This window comes from Pipistrellus kuhlii, unplaced genomic scaffold, assembly GCF_014108245.1.
Source record: "Pipistrellus kuhlii isolate mPipKuh1 unplaced genomic scaffold, mPipKuh1.p scaffold_m20_p_21, whole genome shotgun sequence".
Classification (NCBI taxonomy): Eukaryota; Metazoa; Chordata; class Mammalia; order Chiroptera; family Vespertilionidae; genus Pipistrellus; species Pipistrellus kuhlii.
In genome coordinates, this window is record NW_023425520.1 from 6,130,452 (window position 1) to 6,148,864 (window position 18,413).

Sequence of the window (18,413 nt, forward strand, 5' to 3'; positions counted from 1 at the left end):
GTCATAAGGGAGATGCAAACACAAGGCCAGACAACTCTACTGGAAGGACTGTATTAATTTAAAAAAAGAAAAGAAAAGAAATACCAGGAGTTGGTGAGGATATGTAGCAATAGGACATCTTATGCCCTGGTGGGAGTGTAAATTGGCAGCTCCTAGTCAAGTTAGACAGACACCTACCCTGTGACCTAGTGGTTCCACTCAGAAATGAAAGTATGTTTCCACAGAAAGACGTGTGCAAAATGTTCATAGTACACTCTTCGGCATAGCCCCCAACTAGAAACAACACTTAGACCCATCAACAGTTGAGTGGATATATACATCGTGGTATCCTCATGCAGTGAGATCCTGTAGGGCAGTGGTCGGCAAACTCATTAGTCAACAGAGCCAAATATCAACAGTATGACGATTGAAATTTCTTTTGAGGGCCCAATTTTTTAAACTTAAACTATATAGGTAGGTACATTATTAACTTAATGAGGGTACTCCTAAGCTGGCCTTTGCTAAAAACTCAAGGGGTCAAAGAGCCGAATGTGGCTGCGAGCCACAGTTTGCTGACCACCGCTGTAGGGCAGTGAGAGTGAATGACTTCCATGTACACACAAAGATATGGAAAATCTCACAAAATGAGGGAAGTGCGTAGCTGTCTGCAGGGGAAGAGGTATAAGGTGTGCCAAGGTATTGGCATTTAGGTTAGTGATGTTCCTTCTGTTTCTTGGTCTGGGTAATGGGTGGCTGGGTTCATCCATTTTGTGAAAACTCAGTGAAATGTGCATGTGTGGTATATGTACTTCTCTGTATGTATGTTAAACTCCAAATTTCTAGAGAGAAAAAGAATGAGGCAGCTCTAAATACATTGAGATGGGCTGTTTCAAAGATATACTTGAGTAGACGCACGATGTAAAAAGTGTATGTATATAGTATTAATTTTATTCATTAAACAAATGGCTGTGCGCTACCCACTATTCAGGCACTGTTCTAGGCTCTGAATACAAAAGACTAAGAACAGTGTGTGATACTTGTGAATGCTAGGCCAGTCTGAAAGGGAGACATGAAATTGCTAATTATTTCTTGGAGGGGAATGGATGACTGGATGTGTCAGAAGAAGAGAGTTTTGCCCTTGGACATAGGCAGCAGTATAGGGATAGCCAGAGGGAGGGGCTGGAGGCTGGGTGGAGGTGAGGGGGGAGAGGAGGGACACACATCTGTAATAGTGTCAATAATAAAAAGAAAGTAGAAAGTAGAGTTTTTCTATTGAATATTTGTGTACCTTTTAATTTTATTTATTTATGAACTATATTTTTATTGATTTCAGAGAGGAAGGGAGAGGGAAAGAGATAGAAGCATAATGGTGAAAACCATTGATCGGCTGCAATTCTGCACATGCCCTACTGGGGATTGAGCCAAATGACTTTGCAACCCTTCAGTCCATAGGCCTACACTATCCACTGAACCAAACCAGCCAGGGCTGTACCTTTTTTTTTTTTTTTTTAAGAAAATATGCTTTCTATTGATTTTTCTGGAGCCAAAGGAAGGAAAAAGGATAGAGATGGAAATATTAATGAGAAAGAAATATCAATTGGCTGCCTCAAGCCCACAACATCAGTGTGTGCCCTGACTGGGGATTGGACCAATGAATGAGCCCTTGGTTCATTGAGCCGCTCTGGCTGGGCACGGATATTTTTGTACCTTTTAAAGTTTGTGCAGTGTGAATGGATCGCCAATCGAAACAAATAAAGTAAACCTAAGTGTCTTTTTATTACTAATTATTATTATAATAAATATATTTTTTTATTTGAGACTTAAATAAGGTGATCAGACGTCCTGCTTTTGGCTGGACAGTCCCGATTTTTAACAATTGGTCCCGTGTCCCACGCGGTGTTTTAAAAAAGTCCCGATTTTTGGAAAGATTCTTTTAAAATGCTGCGGGACGCGGGACAAATTGTTAAAAATGGGGATCTCTGGTCACCTTACACTTGCAGGTGACAGCTTTGGAGGTCCAGCAACTGAAACAGACTATTTGATAGTTTGGCCCAAACCACTCAGGATGATTTGGCTAGGTTTGGCAAGTAAGCTTGTGTTTCAAACTATGTTGACTTTTTTTTTTTTTTTTTTTCAAGAAAAACAATTTTAAATATAACTTTACATGCAACAAACATTAATATTTTAATAAAAATGATCTTAAAGATGCTTATACATGCAATAAACATTAATACCTCAAGAAAACTATTTTAAATATAATGCTACATGCATTAAACACGAATTATTCAAGAAGAACGATCTTAAGTAATACATGCAATAAATATCAACATTTCAAGAAAAAAGGGATTTTAAATATAATATCACCAAAACTGTACTAACATAGTATGATATCACAAAAGTTGTAGGAAATATTAAAATTATGCAAATAATAGGATTACTTCTATTATATTCTAAAATGTTTTTTTCCCCCCTCTGATCTATTTTTGTTCATCAGTTTATGTTGTTCATTATAATCCACAAGTGAGTGAGGTCATGGGTTATTCATCTTTCTCCAACTGGCTTATTTCACTTAGCATGATGCTCTCCAGGTCCATTCATGCTGCTGCAAATGGTAAGAGTTCTTTTTTCGCAGCAGCATACTGTTCCATTGTGTAAATATACCACAGTTTTTATTCCACTCATCTGCTGATGGGCACTTAGGCTGTCTCCAAATCTTAGCTATTATAAATTGTGCTGCTATGAACATAGGGGTGCATATATCCTTTCTGATAGGTGTTTCTAGTTTCTTGGGATCTTTTCCTAGAAGTGGGATTATTGGGTCATTTTTAATTTTTTGAGGAAACTCCATACTGTTCTCCACAGTGGCTGCACCAGTCTGCATTCCCACCAGCAGTGCAGGAGGGTTCCTTTTTCTCCGCATCCTCCCCAGCACTTGTCGTTTGTTGATTTGTTGATGATAGCCATTCTGACAGGTGTGAGATGGTACTTCATTGTTGTGTTGATTTGCATCTCTCTGATGATGAGTGACTTTGAGCATGTTTTCATATATCTCTTGGCCTTCTTTATGTTTTCTTTCAAAAAAGTGTCTATTTAGGTCCTTTGCCCATATTTTAATTGGAATGCTTATCTTCCTTTTGTTAAGTTGTATGAGTCTACACTGACTCTTGAGTGGAGTGTTCTAGCAAAAATTAAACTTTAATCTTCGGGTGATGATTAACAAATATATAAATCTTCACCCGAAGTTATTTTTTCCCATTGATTTTTAGAGAGAGAGAGGGGACAGGAAGGGGAGAAACAGGGAGAGAAACATTGATGTGAGAGAGACACATTGACTGGTTGTCTACTGCACATACCCTGACCAAAGCCAGGGATGGAGCCTGCAACCAAGGTATGTGCCCTTGACTATAATTGAATCTGAGACCCTGTAGTCCAAGGGCCGATGCTCTAACCAGTGAGCCATAGCTAGGGCTATTCCCATATTCTTGATGACCATTGTAATTTCATACACTTCGCTTTCTATCATTCAATTAAGTACTTATGGCAAACTCTGTCTCTTTGTTCATAATCAGAAACCAAATCCAAACTTTTGCTTCAGTTAAGTACGAAATAGATTTTTCATGTTTATACTAGTCTTATCTCTTTATAATCCTAAAGTTTAAAACTCCTAGAATCGTGTCTCATTAGTTGTAATTTGTTGGTTGATTTTATGATCTACATGGCCATTTTATGATGGATAAACCATACATCTCAGGCATTGTCCTTTCTTGTTGAAGACATTAAAATGTGATGTAACTCATCTTTTGATAAAGTAACGGACAGTCTGACAGCATACACAATACTTGCTCTTGCATTACATAAAAAGGAAGTATTTCAGTGATGAAACGGGTCATTATATTTATTTACTTACATATGCTTATTTCTGTAGTCCAACAACATCTCTGATAAGATATGCATTTTTTAAAATAAATCACCTTCTGAGTTACTACAGACTGAGACACAGATGATGGTTTGCTTAGTGCCACATGACAAGCTAACTTCAGAACCATGGCTACCATTTGTGGTCCTACAGACCGGAGTTCGGGTCCTGTGGCCAAACCAGCTTGAAATTGGATTGCCAGGGTGCATGCCAAAGCCATGTACTGCGGGCTCAGTTTTGGAGAGCAGCTCCTTGTGGCTGGGAATTTTGAAGTCCAAGTCTGCCAACTTTTATTACTCTTTGCCTTTGTGAAGTCAAAGAAGTCTCTGAGCCAAGTGAGAAGATGCGAATAAGATTGGTGTACTTCCTGGTACCGTGGGCTGACCACAGTCATTCATTATCTGATAGTTTGTGAGGTGGGAGCCTGCCTGGCAATACACTGGGCCTGGCAATCAGGCACCGTTGTTTGCAGAGCCCAGTTGATTCGTAAGTAGTTAATATTCCTGACCCTGAACCTGTCCCCAAAGGTCCAGACTAGAGTCTGGTCTATTTTCAACTTCAAAAGCTTTATTGGCCAGAAATGACCAATTCTTGCAAGAGTTTTCCTGGAAGATATTTGTACACCTAGGGGTCTCTGGGTGACAGGACCTCGGATCTCTGACCTGTGGTTTTAGGGGGGCTCTCACTCATTGACTCAGGATAGTCTGGGACCCTTACAGGCATAATGAATAATAAATTCACACCTAACCAACTAATTCACATGGATGTGTTGAGTCAGGGCAACTGGAATTTGAATGCCTACTTGATATGGGTAACTTACCTTTCTGCTCTGAGGAAGGGCCCATGTGCTATGCACCTGCAAGGTTCCAGTGGCTCACGGGTGGTGGTGAGGATTAGGTAAGAGAAGTGATGTACAGAAAAGACACAGATAGGCAGGCTTCAGAGAGGCTGGTTCCTTCCCTTTGGCCTGATAGCATGCCACAAGATCGCCATGGACTCAGGGACATTGTGACCAGGATGTCGTAGAATCTGAAAACAGGAATCCACTGAGGACAGAATAGTAGAAGGTTATCGCATGGGCCTGGAAGTCTTCCTTAATGATGCCTATGTGAGTTAAAGATTTGTCTGCCTGTAGAATACTCTGGAATCATTTTTCAGAAGAACCTTTTATGTCTGGGAGAGGTGGGCACCCAGTTTTGGCAACTACTCAAGCTTGTTTTTAAATGGTTTGATAGCTTCAGGGAGGCCTCCTCAGAGCTCAGAAATTCAGAAACGGTTCGTGTCTGTAGAGGAATTCCTTTCATGTTTAAGCTCTGAGCTCAGCCAAGAGCCTTGGAAATTTTGAATCTCGTGTGTTTTTTATCCTGAATTAGATACGCCTTGCTCAGCTCAGATTTTGACATGACTTATTTCAAAAGCAAAAGGTTCACTTCATGAAATAATCCATAGTCCCATCACTTTTCTCCTTCAGTGGCATTTTGATTCTGATTTAATTCAGTGACATGAGGACAGATTTTAGACCAGGAAAACAGAGCCCCTCATTTGTTGCCCAAAGGACGAAATTTTTTTAAATAGCCCTTTATTGATTTCAGGGAGGAAGGAAGAGGGAGAAACATCAGTGTTGAGAGAGAATCATTGATTGGCTGTCTCCTGCACGTCCCTTACTGGGGAGCGAGCCCACAACCCAGGCATGTGCCTAAACCGGGAATCCAACCGTGACTTCCTGGTTCATAGGTCAATGATTACCCACTGAGCCACACCGGCCAGGCCAAAGGACTAATTAAAAAAAAAATTTTTTTTCTTTAATGATTAAGGTATTACATGAGTCCTTATTCCCCTAATCCTCTCACCTGCCCCCTGCTCATGCCCTCACCCCCCAGTGTCTGTGTCCATTGGTTAGGCTTATATGCATGCATACAAGTCCTTTGGTTGATCTCTTACCTTCCCTCTCCCCTCCCCTACCTTCCCTCTGAGGTTTGATGGTCTGATCGATGTTTCTCTGTCTCTGGATGTTTTTGTTCGTCAGATTATGTTGTAATTATATTCCACAAATGAGTAAGATCAGGGATTGTTTTTCTTGAACTGACTTATTTCGCTTAGCATAATGCTCTCCAGGTCAATCCATGCTGTTGCAAATGGTAGGAGTTCCTTACTTTTTACAGTAGTATTCCATTGTGTAGATGTCCCACAGTTTTTTAATCCACTCATCTGCTAATGGGGACTTAGGCTGTTTCCAAATCTTAGCTATGGCAAATTGTGCTGCTATAAACATAGGGGTGCATATATCCTTTCTGATTGGTGTTTCTGGTTTCTTGGGGGATCACTGGGTCAAATGGGAGTTCCACTTTTAGTTTTTTGAGGAAACTCCATACTGTTCTCCACAGGGGCTGCACTAGTCTGCATTCCCACCAGCAGTGCATGAGGGACAAAGGTACATTTTTTAAGGACCATGTTAGAGTGTGTTAGGGAGGACATAGGGACTTGTGGATTTTTGCTTTCATTTGTTTTCTTATTTTCCATCTTTACTTTCGATTTGATTCATTTTAGATCCCAGGGAACGAAATTCCATGTGGAGGGGGTTTTGCTAATAGTTCTGAACCCTAGGGAAAGGTGGTGTCACCTCTGTGGTCTTGTCTTCCTAAAACAGCTCCTATCAAGAAAGGATAGACGGAGGAAATAGAAATCATGTGTTCTGCTGGAATATGTCTTTAATTTCTTGCCTTTTTAGCAGCCTTAAGTGACAGGGCTTTATACTTTTGGAAGATTACAGGGCTTGCTTTCTTGCTGAAATAGTCACCCTACCACGTTCTTTTATCTGCCTTAGTTCTGAGAATTTTTTTTTTATTACTATTATTATTATTATTTTTTTGCACCAGGGGATTTGATTAAGCTTCAGGAATTACTCATTTCATAAAGGTCACTTGCTTTTTATCTTCTGGGTCATTTAGGGTTTGGCGGGTGGAATGAGACGAACAGAGATTGTTGAAACCAGGATTAGGAGGCCGGGCTTGCGTTTACATCTGTTAAGTGGCTAACCCTCTGTCACTTCATTTTCACTACTGTCAAAAAGAGATACTATTTGCTACTCAGAGTGTGAAGCATTTTCAGTTTCTGAAAGGTTATGCAAGTTAATTAAGCACTGCTAGTAAGGCCACATTCATTGACCCTCACAATTTCATGATCTAAGTTGGACATGCCATTGAATTTTCTGCCCAAAGACTTACTCAGGAAGTTTTGTCTAGAAAAAGCTTTGGGCAAAGACGCCCATTCCTTCATGGCCTTTTTCTTCATGTGCCAGTGGGACTCTTACAGTATTCCTTCTAACGTGGCATCTTTTAGATACTCCTCAGAATGGGTAAGTCCTTCGTAGCATGAAGCGCTAATTTTCCTCACTCAACACTGAACAATAAAGCCCCGAATTTGTAGCATTTGCCCACGTCTGTGGTGTCAGTTAATACTCCTGTTATGGCCAATTTCTAACTGCCTGGGATGAACAAATGGTTCACAAAATCCTTGAAAATGTAATAGCACTTCCATGCCAGGGCCAGCCTGCTCCAGCACTGTGCACGGCCTGCTTTAACGTCTGGTGGCCATGGTCACTGTTGTCCCCCTCTGGGCACAGCCTGTGCAGAAGACAGAGGGAAGGCCCAGGGAGCGATGTGTGACACCCTGTCCGGCTCCTGGAACCATCGCTGATTGGTGTATGGGAGGGTCACCCCCCAGGGAGGCCATTCCATTGTCTGGACAATGCCATATGTCTTGGCATAAAGAAATAAGTAGAGCCGAAACCGGTTTGGCTCAGTGGATAGAGCGTCAGCCTGCGGACTGAAGGGTCCCAGGTTCGATTCCGGTCAAGGGCATGTACCTTGGTTGTGGGCACATCCCTAGTGGGGGGTGTGCAGGAGGCAGCTGATTGATGACTCTCCCATCGATGTTTCTAACTCTCTATCTCTCTCCCTTCCTCTCTGTAAAAAATCAATAAAATATATTAAAAAAAAAGTAGCTAAAACAAATTTGGCACAATGGATAGAGCGTCGGCCTGCGGACTGTAAGGTCCCAGGTTCGATTCCAGTCAAAGGCATGTACCTTGGTTGTGGGCACATCCCCAGTGGGGGGTGTGCAGGAGGCAGCTGATTGATGACTCTCTCATCGATGTTTCTAACTCTCTCTCTCCCTTCCTCTCTGTAAAAAATCAATAAAATATATTTTTTTAAAAAGTAGCTAAAACAAATTTGGCACAATGGATAGAGCGTCGGCCTGCGGACTGTAAGGTCCCAGGTTCGATTCCAGTCAAAGGCATGTACCTTGGTTGTGGGCACATCCCCAGTGGGGGGTGTGCAAGAGGCAACTGATTGATGATTCTCATCGATGTTTCTAGCTCTCTATTCCTCTCTCTTCCTCTGTAAAAAAACAATAAAATATATTAAAAAGAAAAAAAAAAAAAGAAATAAGTAGAGTTGACCAGAATCCCTCCTGGGAGCTTGAGGAAAGGAATCCCATGTATGTTTTGCCAGAGGCAGGAACTAAAAAGGGTGCCGTTTGAGAGCTGAACCCATGACAGACTGAAGTCACACAGCAGCCGAAGATGTGATTGGAACAAGCCACGTGGAAACGGAAGAAGCTGAGAGAAGGGAACAGAAAGCCCACCTCCTCTGAGGGGCACCCAGCCCGGGAGCTGCCCTCGCTCCCCGCAGCTTCCCAGTTCCAGCCCAGACATCCCTTTTCTTGAGGCGGCTTGAGTGGGTCTCTGTTCCTTGCAACGTAATGGCTCAGTGGTTACGGTGTGCTCCTCGGATACAGCCAAGTACTGTGCATCTCGGACCAGGGGAGGCCAGTTCAGCCTGAGGTTACACAGGCCTGCCCCTCACTTCCCGGGGCACCCCCTCTCTGCACACCTCCCAAATGGCTGGTGAATATTCTTTTCAGCAGAACTGGCTTGGTGTCCCGGTGCTGGAAGAATGGCCAGTGGGCCATGGGGTGGGGGATCCTGGCTTGGCACTGGCCCTCAGAGGCAGTCGTGAGAAAGTGGGAGCCATCAGCAGCGGGGAGAAGGGGCTCTTTATTAGCCGAGGGCATCTGGAGCGAGCGGATGCGAAGCTGGCCTGTCCTGCCTGGTATGAATGCCATAGGGCATGCCCTACCGGCTTGGCTCAGTAGATAGAGCATCGGCCTGCAAACTGAGGAGTCCCAGGTTCGATTCCGGCCAAGGGCTTGATCCCCAGTGGGGGGTGTGCAGGAGGCAGCCGATCAATGATTCTCTCTCATCATTGATGTTGCTATTCCTTTCTCCTTCTTCCTTCATCCCTGAAATCAATAAAGAAATATATATATATTTTAAAATGCCACAGGGCAGCCGAAATCGGTTTGGCTCAGTGGTAGAGTGTCGGTCTGCGGACTGAAAGGTCCCGGGTTCGATTCCGGTCAAGGGCATGTACCTTGGTTGCGGGCACATCCCTGGTGGGGGGTGTGCAAGAGGCAGCTGGTCGATGTTTCTCTCTCATTGACGTTTTTAGCTCTCTATCCCCATCTCTTCCTCTCTGTAAAAAAATCAATAAAATATATTTTAAAAAAATAAAGTGCCACAGGGCAGATCTGAGCCTTACCTCGACCCTGTCTCATGGGCCCACCACACGCACACTGGGGAGAATGAAGTCAGGAAAGGGGAAGTCACCGTTTTCGCCCAAGGCTTAGTCCTTCCCAAGTGAAGTAGGTGCTTCGGGCGTCCAGGGCCCAGCATGGCAGTGGGGGCATTGCTGGGTGGGGGAGGGCTCTCTTAAGAGGGACATTGGAGGCTAGGGGAGGGTAAAGAGGATACTTGAGAATCAGCAAATGTGATTCTGCTCAGAACTCTTTCCCCAACAGCTGTTTGACTCACCTGAGTGGCTTCTTGGGGGGATGGGGGGGGCGAGGAGGGGTGTCTCAGTTTCCTCAAACGTAATGAAGAATTTTTCTGCCAGGAGTTTGACGTTCTATTTGAGAAATAAAGCTTCTTTGAGACTCCACTGAGAGCAATGGGTTATTGCCACAGAAACTGGACTTTGCTAAATTTTCAGGGACTGATGGACCACAGATTAAGAGGAACCCCTACAGCCCTGGCTGGTGTTTGTTCAGTGGTTAGAATGTCAGCCAAGCACCAGAGAGTCACCAGTTCGATTCCCGGTCAAAGACATGTACCTGGGTTGCAGGTTCGATCCCCAGCCCTGATTGGGGGGGGCTTGCAGGAGGCAACCAATCAATGTTTCTCTCTCTCTCTCTCCTCTCCCTCTCCCCCCCCCCTTTCTCCTTCCCTCCCTTCTTCTCTCCCCCCTTTCCACTCTCTCCAAAAAGAAAAAAAGTCATTGAAAAAATATTATTGGGTAAGAATTATCAAGCAAAAAGAAGACCCCCTACAGTAGGTGATAGCTCAGTTCTGGTGTTTCTCGGTCTGTAACATTTCATTCCAAAACTCTGGCCTGGGAGGAACCTGGCAGGTCAGCAAGGGCCTCCTTCCCGCAGTGAGTGACTCCTCTGAAACATGCGGCGGAGGGAGGCGCAAGCAGCAGGCAGTCTGTTTCCGCAGAATCCATGACCTCTTGAGGTGTGTGTTCCAAGGAAGAGACAGACTAAATTTAAAGCATGTGTCAGATCATGTCAGTTTATGTTAAAAGCTGTGAGACTATTGATAAGAGAGCATAACAGAGAGAGAACGGGGTGGCTGATGTAGTTTAGTTAGGGGCTGAGGTCCCTTCCCTGAGGAGAATTGGGAAAATACCTGAATAAGAGAAGGAAGGAGCCATGCACAGGCAGAGAGTGTTCCAGGCTGAGGGCTTGCACAATGGAGGAGCAGGAGGAGGGCTGTGGCTGGGCCTGACTGAGGGAAGGGGGTGAAGGGGCGTGGGAGGACATAGGTCCAGGGGCTGTCATAATTCTGGAGGGGGCAGTTTTCTGTCCCCACGTGAAAATCAGTTGTTTAGATCTTAAATGGTATCTCAGTAATGGTTATCCATTAAGCCACCCATTCATTCGATACATTTTGTTCGTCAACCGCAATGCTCCAGGAGGCAGGGAGCTAGTTGAGTAAGTCAGTGTGGTCTGGTGTGTCTTTGGGAAGATAAAGGTTTGACCGCACCAACCGAGACCAGAATCTACCTCCAGGATAGGAGGCCCCGGCCACTGCTCTGTTTTGGTTAAAAAAATTCCCCCGGTGGTTCTTTTTTTGCTGATTTTAGAGAGAGGAAGAGAGATGGAAAGAGAGAAACATCAATCGGCTGCTTCCTGTGTATTCCCTTCTAGGGAGTGAGTCCACAACCTGGGCATATACCCTGAGCAACCCCTTGGTGCATGGGACATGCTCAACCCACTGAGCAACACTGACCAGGCTTCCAGTGATACTGATTGCAATTGCTGGACCTGCCCTGGGGGTGCTTTTTGAATAAGATAGTCCATCTTCAGACAGCCTGTGGTGAACTGCCTGAATTATTGCATGCACAAGGGAAATTAGGATTTGTTTCACAAGAGAAGTACAAAGTGTGCTAAAGTGGGTTTTGGAAGAGGAATGGGTAGTTTCCATCCGAGAGGTCAGGAAGGCCCAAGGCACAACTGAGCCATTTCCTCTCCCATGAAGTGGGGAAGATCTCAGAACCGACCGGGTTGAAGAGCCAAAGTGAGTACTAAGCGCCCAAGAGACTGCCAAATAAACAGGGCCTGATACGTAGAGAGGGCTCAGTACGTGTGACCAGTCATTTCAGCGGATTATTAAAGAATGGGGAGAATTTCTCTCTCTCTCTCTCTCTCTTTTTTTATTTTTTTTAATATATTTGATTAATTTTTCACAAAGAGGAAGGAAGAGGGATAGAGAGCTAGAAACAGCGATGAGAGAGATACATGAACCAGCTGCCTCTTGCACGCTCCCCACTGGGGATGTGCCTGCAACCAATGTCCATGCCCTTGACCAGAATCGAACCTGGGACCTTTCAGTCCGCAGACTAACGCTCTATCCACTGAGCCAAACCGGTTTTGGCAAATGGGGAGAATTTCTGAACTAGAATGTGCGATCTCTATAGGTTGTCATTTAAGAAGAGCTTTTTTTTTAAAAAAAAAAAAAAAAAAAAGCTTCCACATACAGGCCATTTATTGAAATAGCTATGATGTCTTAGTTAAGGCAATCCAAATTTCCCAAATAAATCAATCTGTGTAACTTGTACAGGAAACGTGCTGCTTCTGGCATTCATTGGTGCTTAATCCGATACCTTTGAACCTTCTTCATCGCACCTCTTTATTGGACTGGCTTTTCAGGAACAGCGGTGGGCCTGGCGCCCGCGGGCCGGCCTCTGTGCCTGAGGCTGGAGCAGGAGCTTACAGCCTGGTAGGGGAAATGAGGACACAGGAAATCTCAGAAACCACGATAGGCCGAGTCTTCATTACCTCGGTACCACCTAGGAAGGAGGCTGGCTGTGCATCTGCCTGCAACATCTGGATCCCATTTCAGTTGGCATGTTTGTTTGAAAAGCAAATACCCACACGTGTCACGTGACTGACCAGTTCATCCTAAGTAGTTTAGAGAGTGTCTGAATCATTTTGCTCATATGGGAAGCTTGCAAGTGGGAGGCCTGAGACCCCCGGCCCCCCGGGCTGGGTTTAGGAAAACCTGGGAGGAAGGCTCTGGAAGACAGCAGCATCTCCGAGATGGCTCGGCAGAGTCCGCCCCCGCCGCTGGCTTGCATGTAGATCTACTCAGGAGGTAGATCAAGGCAGCGTGCCTGGGCTTTAATTGACCCCGGGATTTGGACTGCCAGAACCGAAAGAAAAAAAAAGAAAATAAAAGATCAATCTGTTGTTTAGAGAATATTCCCTGGCGGTTCACAGGATAATTGCTGGATTCCAAGAAAAGGGCGCGGCTGATGGTTAGCGGGAGCTGTGTGGATTGCTCTTAGTGGCTGTGGGTGGGCCGGTTTGCTGGAGAAGGCCCCCTGCCTCTCTCCGCGGAGTGGCCGGCTGTGTGGGTTGGAATAGAAGATGGAAAGTTGAGCCCCGGGCTCAGTGGGAGTCTAATCAAGAGGAAAGTTTCCTGTGGATCAGGCCCAGGCCCTGCTGGCGGGGAGGCCGCTCTGTTTCCTGCCTGAAATGCACGGCCCGGCCAGTTACAGCGCTTCCCTGGGGGCCCGCCTCAGAGCCCTCTCCCTGGATGGTTGGTTGTTTCACACCAGGTCTGGGCCACCTGGGGAACAGCGCGAGTGGAGCAAAACGGAGCCAGAGGTCTCTCCCTCTCCGGCTGGGAAAGCTGCCTGTGGCTTTGCCTCTGTGCCTTTTCTGAAGCCTTTCAAGGTGTGAGAAACCGGAGACCCGGGAGGCAGAGCTGGGCCTCGGTTTGGGTTCTCCCCTCGCCCGGCCAGGGCTTACTTAGAACCTCTTCCCAGTCACCTTCCGGGAGGAATGAACTTTCGTGGCCAATACCTCCTCCCTCCCCACACCCCGAGAAGTATAACACCGAAGAAATGCGTGTCCACAATGGCAGTCATTCGAATCCTCACATCCTGTCTCCTCCTAAGCCACCGGCAGGCAGGGAGCTGGGAAGTGTCCCCCTCCTGACTGTGGCCCTGGCAGAGGCCCTGGAGGACCGGCCTCTGGGCTGGAGGGTGATGGTGGATGAGCAAGCCTACTACCGGGGTCTGTGTGCACCCCCACCGCCCCACTGCTTTAGGGAACGAATTTCCTGCCTGTGTGCTGCTTGCTGCTTTTTGATGTTAGCCTGGGGCTCTCTGCTGGCTCCCAGTGAGTTCTGTGCTGGTGTGTGGACGGATGAGGCGGGGCCCGGCGTCTGTCCTGGCGGTGGGAAGTGGTTTGGGGGTGAAGTGATCCGGGTGCGAGTGGGTAGGCCATTGGTGAACACCCCCACCAAAGGGAAGCGGCATTGTTTTACACCTGAGTGGAGGCTGTCTGATCCTACGGTTCCTGCCTTCCGTCACAGCTTTCTCTTCTGTCTCCATACGGGTGACATGCACCATCAGTGTCTCCGAGTTTGCACAGAGGCTCTCCCTGCAGAGGGTCTGAGAAAGCCCTCACCACGGCTCTGTCTACCCCGCCACGGCCGCCACTGCCTCCGGTATGGCTGGTCTCAGGCTTTGCTGTGGGGGTTCGGTTCCCTTAGAGCTCATTCTTCTTTTTTTTCATAATTTTTAAAAATATATTTTATTGATTTTTCACAGAGAGGAAGAGAGAAGGATAGATAGTTAGAAACATCCGTGAGAGAGATACATCAACCAGCTGCCTCCTGCACACCCCTCACTGGGGATGTGCCCACATCCAAGGTACATGCCCCTGACTGGAATCGAACCCGGGTTGCTTCAGTCCGCAGGCCGACGCTCTATCCACTGAGCCAAACCGGTTTCGGCATAGCTCATTCTTTTGTAGCTCGTTCCCTTATAGCTCGTTCCCTTGTAGCCCCCAGATGCCAGCCCCTCCTCCCCCTCTCCTGTCAGTTCACTGGGCATTGGTTGGTCATTCTCCTCCCACAGCTGTGCCCTGGGTCAAGGTGAAGGTGACAAGGTGAAGGTGACAGGGGTGGCCTATGGGAGAGGCCCTGTCTGTCCCTGGCCACTGGCGGAGGAGTCACCCAGTAGAGGACCGGAACGATGTCTTGATCAGTGCTCCGACCCCACCTTTGCTGCTGTCACCGCTCTGACCAGCTCCCAGTCTCCTCTAACCAACAGGAAGCCAGTTACTAGAACCAGAGATTTCCTATCCTCCTGGCCGGACCATGCATCACCAGAAAGGCTTCTGAAGGAAGTGGCAGAATCTGGAAACGGATGTGGGAACGTGGGCAGGTCATGGAACCGGGAAACCCGGCTTCGCTTCCAGAGGGAGCCGCGCTCTCCTCCAGCGCCGGGCCCCGCGCCCCAGACTAGGGCGCCCCAACAATGGCTCAGCCCGACGCTTTGTGTCCCTGTGAAAGGCCTGGGGGAGTTGGGTGACCAGTTTGATTTCAGCTTTAAAGCATGGATAAGCTAGAGTGACATGGCAGTCCGCGTATTCTGTGGGAACAGGGCGGCTTGGAACAAAACAGAGTCACTTGGGGGCCAGGGGGTGAATCCTGTGGCCTGGATCCACAGACAGGGAGGAGAGAGAGGTGTGTGATTTTTAGATGTTCAAGGGCAGGAGTTGCTTCTTCCATGCCCCCATGCCCCAGGGCTAGCCTGTTATCAGGTACAGGGTAAGGGCTCCATGGTGAGCTTTAGGATGTATTTGAGGGAGGGACAGCCTCTCTACAGGAGGGCAAAGAGGGGTGAGAAAGAATTCCTTACTCCTCCCAAACAGGACACAAGACAATGTGCAGCCTGCTCAGCCTTTGGACTTGATGTTACTTCTGTTTCTGGTGTCAGTGTATACCGCATTATTAGAAGACTTTTTCCTTTTAACACGTTAAGCACCAAGCCTGCTTTGTCTTCCTTTCTGTTTGGCCCGAGGTATCCGATTTCACCCATACGCTGGTGACACCAGTGACTGTCGAGATCGGAAAGTATAGTGTGAGTCACCGGTGACTGACATGGCACTTAACGTGTTAACCATAAAAAGATCCTTCATTCAGGCAGTGTTGTCCCATAGTTACAGAATTTACAGTAATAGAAGGTGACAGCTGTTAACGTGGGTATGATTCCCCCCAACTTGAATAGAGTGAAAGTTTATTGAAGTTTCTATATGAAGTTACCAAAAATAACAAACCTTAGATTGTTCTTAGTCTTTTCAAACCCTGTGAGCACTGTATACACATGATTTCACATCATAATTGGGAGGAGACTTAACAAATACTTTGTGTTTAAACGAGCAATTATGTTGATTCCTGGACAGTATGATAATGGATCTTAAAAGGTGCAGTTGAAGTTAACTGAACTCACTACTCCTGGGACTTATCCTGAGCACTGGGCTTAGCTTGTTTGAAAATTTTGGGTTATTCTTTCTATGCCAGCTGATAACAGCATTGAATATGCTAAATGTCTGGCATAGAGTCGAGTGCCAGTACCTTTTTCTTTTTCTTTTTGCATTAACTTGTTTCTGCATTGTATTATTTTATTTTTTAATTATGGTTGCTATTCAATATTACGTTAGTTTTGGGTGTACAGCAAGGTGGTTACACATGTATATATTTCACAAAGGGATCCCCCGATAATTCCAGTACGCATCTGCCACCACACTTGCTTCCTGCAACATTACTGACTACATTCCCTCTGTTGTGTTTTCAGTGCCTCTGGTTCCAGTTACCTTTCCCATGGGGGGATATATGGTGGAGGGCAGTGGCTCCAGGTTGCCCGTGAGAACATATTATCGCCCAGGCCAGCACTTGCAAAAAAGGGGCCATGTCTGTGATTTCAGAGAGCCGTGAGATGGTGCGGTAATACATGGCACTAAGTTATTGGATCATGTAGTGAGGGGGTAATTCCTTCCCCATTCTCTCTCAACGCTAGAAAGAGTCAGCGTGGTGTGAGCCGCATGTCGCTCACGTTGCAGTCTCCATCTTGTAGGCCCCTGTAGTGCCAAGACTGTGTGTACCGCTGACATTTGCAGGATTATTTTTCTTTCTGTTTTGTTTTTTCTCTTGTCTCTCATTTCCCCCCTCCCCCCTTTCTTTTCTGTGCTACAGTTGTCATGTGGGAGAATTTCCCTCAGATGTTTGCAGATCCTTGACTGCTTATCTATCTATATAATAGAAGAATATGCAAATTAACTGGGACACCATAATGTCATGACAGAGCAGCAGGGACCTGAGGGTGCAAGGCGACTGGGCTGCTGGCAGGGGGGATGGGCTGAGACCCGCCCCTGTGCCCACCACAGCCTTGCAGCCCACAGTTGCTTTCAAGGTGCATGAATTCGTGCACTGGGCCCCTAGTTCATATATAAGAATCAGAAACTCCGAACTGGCTCTTTTATTTTTTGAAAATGCCTGGAAGAAAAGAATTCACTCTGAGCAATTCACATTCTCGTAGAAAAGACTTTCTAATGTCCTGTGTGGGCAGAACAAGCCTGGCGCTGGAGCTCCGGCCGTCAGTGGGAGAAGAGGGCTGGGGGCATTAGCACAACTTGGTATGCAAACCCCTTTGTCCTGTTCGCTCCAGCCCCTCCCCCTGGCCTGGTAGCCCTGACCTGGGAGCCCCTCTTCCTCTCAGGTTGTACAGAGGACAGACTTCCTGTCTCCTTCAGGGTTGGAAAAGGACTTGTTACCTAGAAGTGTGTGAGGTGGTAGGAGTATCATTCATTTACCCAGCCTCCCAGATCTCTCCATATTGACAGCGTGCTTCTGCAGTCCCTCCTGAATCAGGGACAGCATATCTATATCACTTTATTTCTACAGATTGTTTTTCAAAACCTCCACTCTTTAAAAAAAAAAAAAAGTTATTGATTTTTTTACAGAGAGGGAGGGAGAGGGGTAGAGAGTTAGAAAATTGATGAGAGAGAAACATCAATCAGCTGCCTCCTACACCCCCCGCCCCCCCAACAACTGGGGATGTGCCTGCAACCAAGGTACATGCTCTTGACCGGAATCGAATCTAGGACCCTTCAGTCCGCAGGCCAATTCTCTATCCAGTGAGCCAAACTGGTTTCAGCAAAACCTCCACTCTTGTTAGGTTTTTAGCTTGTATACTGTTTTTTCTAATTAGTTTCTTCCTATTTCTAAGAGAATATTTCTGATAAGTGGAATGACTAGATCAAAGAGTAAGAATATATAAAATAGGTAAAGCTGCCTTGGCTGGTGTGGCTTGGTTGGTTGGAGCATTGTCCTGTGCACCAGAAGGTCCTAGGTTCGATCCCCAGTGATTCAATTCCCAAATTGGGTGCATGCCAGAGGCATATCATATCAATGTTTCTCTCTCACTCCCTTCTTCCCTCTCTAAAAATGTTTAAAATAAAATAGGTAAAGCTTTACAAAAGCTTGAGCTTTTTTTTTTCTTCCAAATCTTAAGTTCCATTTCTACTACTAATCAGCATCATTATATGCATCACCATCATCATATCCATCACCATCATATTTATCACTATCTTATCTCTCACCATCATATCTCTCACCATCACCATACCCATCATTACTGTCATATCCATCACCATCATCATTATATCATTGCCATCACCATCAATATCCTTCTCTACCATTACCTTATCCTTCACCATCACCACCATCATCATCACCAGATGAGCACTTGCAGGGACTATTTTTATTTATTAATTGATTTTTGAGAGACTCACAGAGAAAAAAGAAACATCGATTTGTTGATCCACTCATTTGTGGATTCATTGGTTGATTCTTGTATGTGCCCTCACCAGGGATGGAACCCACAACCTAAGCTCATTGGGATGATGCTCTAACCAGCTGAGCTTCCCGGCTGGGACTCAGGGACCATTCTAAGCTCTACACCTTCTTATCTCATTTAATCCTCAGAGCAATCCTGTTCAAAGGCACCGTTCTTAGCCAGTTTGACAGAGGCAAAAATGGGAGCTTAGAGAAGATGAGTAACTCATCCAGGGCCCCAGAGCCAGTAGGTGGTGGAGCTGG

The 18,413-nt window shown here is 46.0% G+C and overlaps 1 protein-coding gene and 1 long non-coding RNA gene across 3 annotated transcripts in view; both read left to right on the forward strand.

Annotated features, from left to right (window-relative positions):
• Positions 1-18,413, forward strand: part of DOCK5 (dedicator of cytokinesis 5) — a 191,695-nt gene that overhangs the window by 14,228 nt on the left and 159,054 nt on the right. The gene's annotated exons all lie outside the window — the stretch shown is intronic.
• LOC118726072 lies at positions 7,303-8,489 on the forward strand. Its single transcript, XR_004990208.1, has 2 exons — positions 7,303-7,686; positions 8,353-8,489. It is a non-coding gene; the product is annotated as an uncharacterized LOC118726072 (long non-coding RNA).